Genomic DNA, 7,707 nt, shown 5'->3' with positions numbered 1-7,707 from the left:
TAGTATGTATGTAGATATCTAGACTTTGGCACAGCGAACAAAATTCTGGAAAAAACACAGAATCGAAACTGTGCGATGAATGATGTTACGCATACTGCGAATCAAGGATGAAGGAGCACATCACAACGGGAGACTATTTCCCTAAAACTACTATACATACATAATATAATATATATAATATATACAGGTATAATATATGTGTATAATATATATAACAATATAAATATCTTCGAAATGGAACGCTCTTCGGCGACGCACAAATATATAAAAACGCAGATGTAGATTTTTAAACCATGTAGACACTACCAATATGTCGTTTTGACGTTTCGACAGCCGTCGTCTTCAGAAGACGACGACCGAGCCGTCGAAACGTCAAAACGACATATTGGTAGTGTCCTTTCTTTGTGTCTATATGGTTTAAAAATCTACATCTGTGTTTATACATAGAAATATATATATATATATATATATATATATATATATATATATATATATAAAAGGGGGTCGCGGTAGTCCAGTGGGTAGAGCGTTGGACTGCTGATCGGAGGGTCCTGGGTTCGATTCCCGGGCAAGGCACTCTGGGCACCTGTAGCTCTACCCAAGCTAAAGTGATTAATCGGATACCAGGTCTTCCTGGGAAACCATAACCGGCACAGGGAAAGGAACTGGCCCCCCTACCCTGATGTGTGAATTTTCACACGCCGTATAGGGCTTAGTACTGGGTGATCTCTACCATCACCTACTAAACCGACCTTCGGGTTGATTACTGTGTTTATGGTTTTTTATATATAAAATTTCTTATTTGAAACCGCATAATTTGTGATGCCAACTTAAAAGTCCCTTTTTCGGAATAAAAATATCATGGGAACATGAACTGCATCCAAGGTATGCATAGTTTGACTTCTAACTCCTTAGTTTCTTCATGCAAGCGTTGATGAATCTGCATTATTCCTCACAAGCATTAGTTAATAACTTAAATACATTCCGAGAAATATTTCAATCCATCAGCAGGTGCCTTTTGAATTTACTTCTCTCATTGCGGAGCCTCAAAGAGGCGGACATTTGCATCCTGCGGTGTCTAGTTATCCCGAAGAATCAAGATGCACTTTTTCTATCCGATTAACCCCAAAAACTATCCAGCTTACTGCGTCTCGGGAGCGCTCTTCCTTGGGCTTTCTTTCATCCCTCAGCGGCCCGACGATCCCTCAGCGGATGACAAGCATATGTTGCCGGGCGACGTTGCCGTTTCTACGGAGGATCCAGCGCGGAGATCCAGTGCCCGGCAGAAGGGGACCCAGGGAGGTAACACCTGTGATAGCCTTAGCCCCTTCCCACCGAGATCTAGATGCGATCCTCAACTCTCGCCCCCTCTTCTTCTTCAGTCAGCTGTGCTCCCTCCCTCCTACCTCACCATTTTGCGAGACCTCTCGCCTCCCCTAATTTCACCTCCTTCGCCGCCTTGCTATTAGAACGGAGTTATTGCGAGGAATCGCTCGACCACTGGGGTCGTTTGCTCTCCATTTAGGATGGGAGAGTGATTAGTGCGAGACCAGAATTTGTGAGCGGAGGACGAGTGGGCAGAGCCAGGCACGTACGAAGGGAGGGAGGTCACTGGGGGAAATTGCACCCCATCACCCTCCGAAGCCTCTTTCCAAAGGTTTTTGAAACGCGGGTATTTTCTGTCTTTTAATTCTCCCATCCTCATTTTCTCGCGGTGAATAACCCCAGGACTCGTGATTTGGATACACGCTTGTTGCAGCGAAAACACAAAATAACGCAATAACCTCCTCATCAAAATGGCCTGATTTTAGGATTTTCTGCGAGCTGAAGCTTTTAACACAAAATTATTTCCTTTCTCCTCAACCGAATATTACATTTTTTCTCCTTGGTGGCTAGATATATTTCTCGTCAATCGGTCAAGAAGTATTGGAACATAATAAATAAGTGAATGCATGAAAAGTTTTCTTTTGTGAGGAGGAGGTGATGGTCCTCGTATTGTGAAAACTCGAGGAGTTCTTCATAAATATTTTCCATCGAAAGGCCTAAAAGAGGAGGTCCAAAACAATATTCTAAGAACAATCGATGCACTGCTATGATGCACTAATGCAATGTTGTGATGAGCTACATATGCACTTTGAAGTATTATGAACGGGTAGGGAGAGGGAAAACAGCTTCAAAAAATCTGCCGCTCTCACCTCTTGGTGTTCAACTGCTAAAGGGGTCGCAAAATTAATATTTTCCCCATGAACCCAGAAAGCTTCGTAAGGCTGTTGCGTTGGCAGTAATCAGCAGAGGCATCGATGGGAAAACACGGAATGCCATCCACCGCGCCATCGCGACTCTTACCAGAGCGGCTTTAGCCCCGAGGTACAGTCAGGGAGGTAGAGGAAGAGAGCCGAACCCATGAACCGGAGTTCAGGGGTGCGCGAAATTGTCAAATTAACGATAACTGGGGGGGGGGGCGGCGATGAAAATTAGTTTTGTTCCCTGGGAGCCAGAGCGCTTTACTACGGGACTAATTAGGAAAAATGTAATTATGGTGCAAAGAGATTGATAAGGGCTGTGCTTTAAAAGCGTAATTGTATTGGAAAGACAGGTCAAAGAGATAGAAAACCGCCCCAGGTGGATAACTTCGTCGTTTTTATCTTTCCTTGCGATTTAGATCTAATAGATATCGCATTTAGCATTTTCGTAATAAAGATAGATACAAGGGGACAATAATCGCACGCAATTAGGAAAAAATTCGTGCTATATCTTTTGAGGTCCCTTGAGACTTCACAAAATTGCTCACGCATAGGCATATCAATATTCCACCAAATTACAGAAAAATTCAGTCGTTGATCTATGAAGAATTGATGGTTGAATATATTGTGTGGTATTTTTTTTTAATTTAGGTTTCAAAAAAGGAAGCTTTCATATTTTTTATGAAATAGATTATATGCATCAATCTTGCTCTGCTTAATGCCAATGGTACATTCAATAAATTACCATATCTACAATAAGATAAAATAGTTACAGGTTTATTTTCCTATATTTTGGTTAGGGTTTTAGTATTCTCTCTCTCTTCTGTCACAAAAATAATTGAATAAGTTTCAGCAAGGCTAAAAATACCTACATAACAATAAGTCCACTGCATCATATACGATTCAGTCGTTCCTCTCGAATTTTCACACGCAGGAAAAAAATTATCGGCCATAATGTGCTAATCGCAGTTTATGAAATAGAAGAGATTTAATTTTATGGTCAGCTCAAAGCGATCTGCTTCGTCGTGGCAAGGGAAGTCATATTATCCAAACATCATGACTTCCGAGGGCGTATCTGTAAACGTAAATTGGCTGGAAAATGTGTGCACATAACAAAGGCTTTTATCACTCTCTTGAATTGAATCCCGAAGTTAATTGCTGTGAGTGTTCTACTCAAGAGACCCCGTCGGCGCATTACATTAGTCCACTGACTATCACTTTAGATAATGTGGGTCACCCACCGCTCGAATTAGCTCATTTCAACCTCCCAAAGCATAAAATACTTTTACTCACCTTGTCTCTTGGTTCGCAAAAATGGACACCTTGGGTTCGTTTTAGAAGGGAGTTGCCAAAATGTAAGGTCGGCGGTATTTGCCGAGGAAACATGAAAATGACAATAACCTTTCCAAGACATCGGAGGTATCTCCGTGTCATAATTGAATTAAACTGTGCATAGAAAAAATAAATGTACAAGTGTGTATTCACAGTTTCTGCAGAGTAATAACTATCATAATGAAAGTTGGAGCATATGGCAGAGGGAAATAGAATAATTCCATAAATTAAACCATTTTAAATTTTCTATGGTTTGATTATTTGAAATGCCGAGAATTTCCATAAGCAAAAGGAATAAAACGCTTAATTTAAAAATTAATGTGGAAAGTTTCACTTGAGGCGGAGTTTTCTACATAAATCTCGGCATATGCTATTGGACTTTTCGCTTAACTAATTTTGATTATTATTTCGAGAGATTCGCAGTGCAAGGGGAAATCAATGTCTGAAAAAGAATCAAATCCAATGAAACCTGCACTCAAACGCGAAGGATTACAGCAAAATGACGCGTGGAACTTAACGCTACTGATCATATTCCATCACAGTCCACTCCTAAAATCAGTCACAAGCCGATATCGTTTCTCCTCGATTGAATACCACTCTTCTGTCATTCTCATGTTTTGTGTTTCTGGCTCTTTCCCTACAACTATAATTGAAAATATTTTGTCCTCTGGCCTCTACACAAGAACCTAAACATACCTAACCCTCCCATGGACTACGGCCTTGACGTGGTGGAAGGCTTCTGCGTTCCGGCGACCCCTAGAGGTGTGCTGGAGGAAGTATTGGTAATTGCTCCTGGTAGGGTCACCCATGCCAGATAGGTCGAAGGTTAGGAGCCAGACGAAAGGTAGTCCACGAAGCGTCTGTTCCTCCTCAGTGAGGCGGCCATTGAGTTATGGTGTCACGTTAAGAACACTATTGAGGAAGGCAACGGGAAACCACCTCAATTATCATTCCCAAGATTTAAATGATGGACAATACAGAGATTTTGAGTCCTGGCAACTACGGGGCTCGGTCCAATCGGCCGTGTGTCGTGCCCGGCAGGGGGGAGAGGCAAGGCTTCCGCGGTTGTCATCTTACGAAACCCTAGGGTTTCGTAAGGTGACGGCCGCGGTTCCTCCGACATTCCAGTTCACTGGATTGTGTTTTGTTTGGAGTCACAAAATATTTATTTGTTTGTGTCCATCCAAAACCTAACTTAACCGGTAGGTTACTTAATACAAAACATACCTGAATCGTCACAAACCAACGATGGATACATTCCCTGGATACATTCTCTCCTACATGGATGGGCGTTAAAGGAGAAAGAAAGGTGAGAGGAGAAATTTTAAGAAAAAACGAAGGAAAAGAAACGAGTTCAATGAGTAGAAAAGAAGACAGTTGGTTTGCCTATTTCCCAATAGTTTCACTTCTTCCACCCTCCACTTAACATTAAAACCTTTTCTGGGCAGGCTTTTTAAAATATTTCTCGGTGAAATTAGTGATTTTTTCCCTCATCTGACATAAATATCAGCAAGATATGGGCTTCTACAGACAAAATGTGTGATGTTACAAATGTTTTAGATCTGAAATGATGCTCTGAAAAATAGCAGCTGGCCACAGAGGGAGAAAGAACCGCAGTGATACCTATTACTGTATTTGCAATCATTCAGTCGGAGCCTAGACAAAACTTGACTGGCTAAGCAGAAATCATCAACACAGACAATGCTTATACCCTCCAATATGGATCTAATGAATGTTCAATACAAGTTGCTTCAATAAATTTCCATCAAAGTATGCACAGTGTACAAAAGGATCGCAACATATCAACTTAATTATATTTTAATTTTTAGTTGCTTTCTCCACCATTAAATTACCAACAGAAGGAGAATGACATCAGGTAATTTCATTTGCAGAGCTGTTCAATATCTGTCACGCAAAATCATCAAAAACATAATTTTTCTAGACAGTTAAGGAAGAATATTTGTGCTAGTAATTAATTACATAATAAACAAAACTAATTAAAACAATTAATATGCATTCAAATTATGATATGGAATTGATTTCAAATGTACCTATGCACTTATTTAATTCCATTAGATTGAAATCAAATAATCAATTGTTTTAAATATAAAATTACATAATATTTTTAAATTAGTATTATAGTTTGTTTAATAAACATTTTAAAATAACTTTCACATTTATAAGTACAAAATTAGCAAGAATCATTTTTTTAGTCTCTTTTTCTCACAGAAAATGGGAATTGCATAATTTCTATTGGTAGAGTATTCTAGAGTGAACATGTTTGAATTCCAAATGTGTTATGCCATATTCTTGCAAATAGTTATGGACTATATAAAATTGAATGATGATCTACTGTTCTGGTGTTGTGTACTCTAGAATTATTCATAGATGCAGAAAGAGTCTGGGTAGGGGGCATTCATATTCGTTATTTAGAATCATACATCTTGGAGGAGTTGAAAATTGAACTTTTTTTGAGTAACAACAGGTGAAATAAGCCAGTAATTAAGGAAAATTCAAAAGAGTGAAAATCATCAGGAAGACAAATATACCAACTAACTCAAAGATATTTTTTTCAAAACTGTGCATAGATGAGGAAGCTCAGACTCAATCTTATATGGATGACATGTAGTCAAGAGGATGGGCCCGGTGAAGATACCTATAAACCTCAAACTACTACAAACATGTAACTTTTACCAATGTCATAACTGCAAATCATAACTGGGACTCCTGAGTATGCAATCAACTGTAGCCTAATTAATGATCAGCGGCATTGGTACATAAAACACACTGGAGTTGTTGCAAACAGCAGGATAAGACCTGAAATTAGTGGTGGGTACTTAATGGGCTACTTAAATCCAAGTGAGGTGTTGCATTAACTTGGTTCCTTTCATTAAACATAATATTTCATCCAAGCTGGATTTATCTCCCACCTATTGTCCACTTCCTTAATTATATCCTCCTTCAAATTATGCACTTACCCCTGTAGTACCAATGCTTTCAATTGCTGGTCATCCCAGAGTAACCATTATCATTCTACCAAAAAATGGACACTAATGAGTGTGAAGAAATACCATCACTTTATATGACTCTTAACTTGTTTGATCTATCAAGATTTTTGTGAGTAAGACAAACGCCAGTGACATAATTACTAGTCATGTTCTCCTTTGAAAGTAAACTGACTATTAAAGGTTATCAGTGTATTTCATGAAACTAAACTGCATAATATCTATTTATTGACTGAGGTGAATGAATCTGCTGCCATACTGAAACAAAATATTTTATGTGACTACAATTCAATGATCATACCATAAACCATAAAAACCGACCATAAAATGAATTTGTTTTCACATCTCTCAGCATTTGCAGAGAAGATTTTTATTCCTTCGCTCATTTGAGATTTCAATGGGATTCACCACTTTTACGAGTTGATGGCTAGTTTTCTGTTTGAAATTCTTATTATTACATATTCTGATTATGGCGAACTATCATGATTGTAGGGGTTAAAACTCATTTTGTTTCTTTCTGCTGAATATAGTGAAACACCCCTCCAATGCAGTTCATTTTGGGGTATTTAATTCCTTATTCACGATTCACGAACTTCTTACGATAATGCCAAGTGTTGACAAGAATGACTCAGGCGTTTCTAGCAGTGCTTGTTGCCTAAACGGCAGGGGAGTGTGTGCAAATTCGACGTTGCCTACGTCCAAGGATATAGCATTTGCGGTAATCATGCATTATAATTATTATTAGGAAGTCAACCATTTAAGGCAGTTTTCGGATGGGGAAAGACTTGAAACCGATAAATTGCACAACCTCTCCCAAGAAAACAGGACCAAACACCCGACGCCTCAATAAGCCCTTCTTCAACTTCTCATTCTTCCTTTCTCCCTTCTCATTTAGCATGACAATCCTTTTCCTGCCCCTACTTCGCTTACCTAACATTCTTTCCTATACCACAGTCTTCAACGTCCTATTCCCAATGAAAATGCTCTACATTCACCCTTCATGCCTCTCGAATTCTCTCAGCAATATGTAGTGATAGAAAAGCCTGAACAGCAAGCCATGCTGAAGCTAATTAGGTTTCAACTGGAAAATTTTGAGAGGGAACAATACATATGTGTGCTTATAATTA

The sequence above is a fragment of the Hetaerina americana genome, unplaced genomic scaffold (assembly GCF_022747635.1).
Source record: "Hetaerina americana unplaced genomic scaffold, ioHetAmer1.1.p SCAF_4, whole genome shotgun sequence".
NCBI classification, from domain to species: domain Eukaryota; kingdom Metazoa; phylum Arthropoda; class Insecta; order Odonata; family Calopterygidae; genus Hetaerina; species Hetaerina americana.
Note: the sequence above shows the minus strand (reverse complement) of the source record.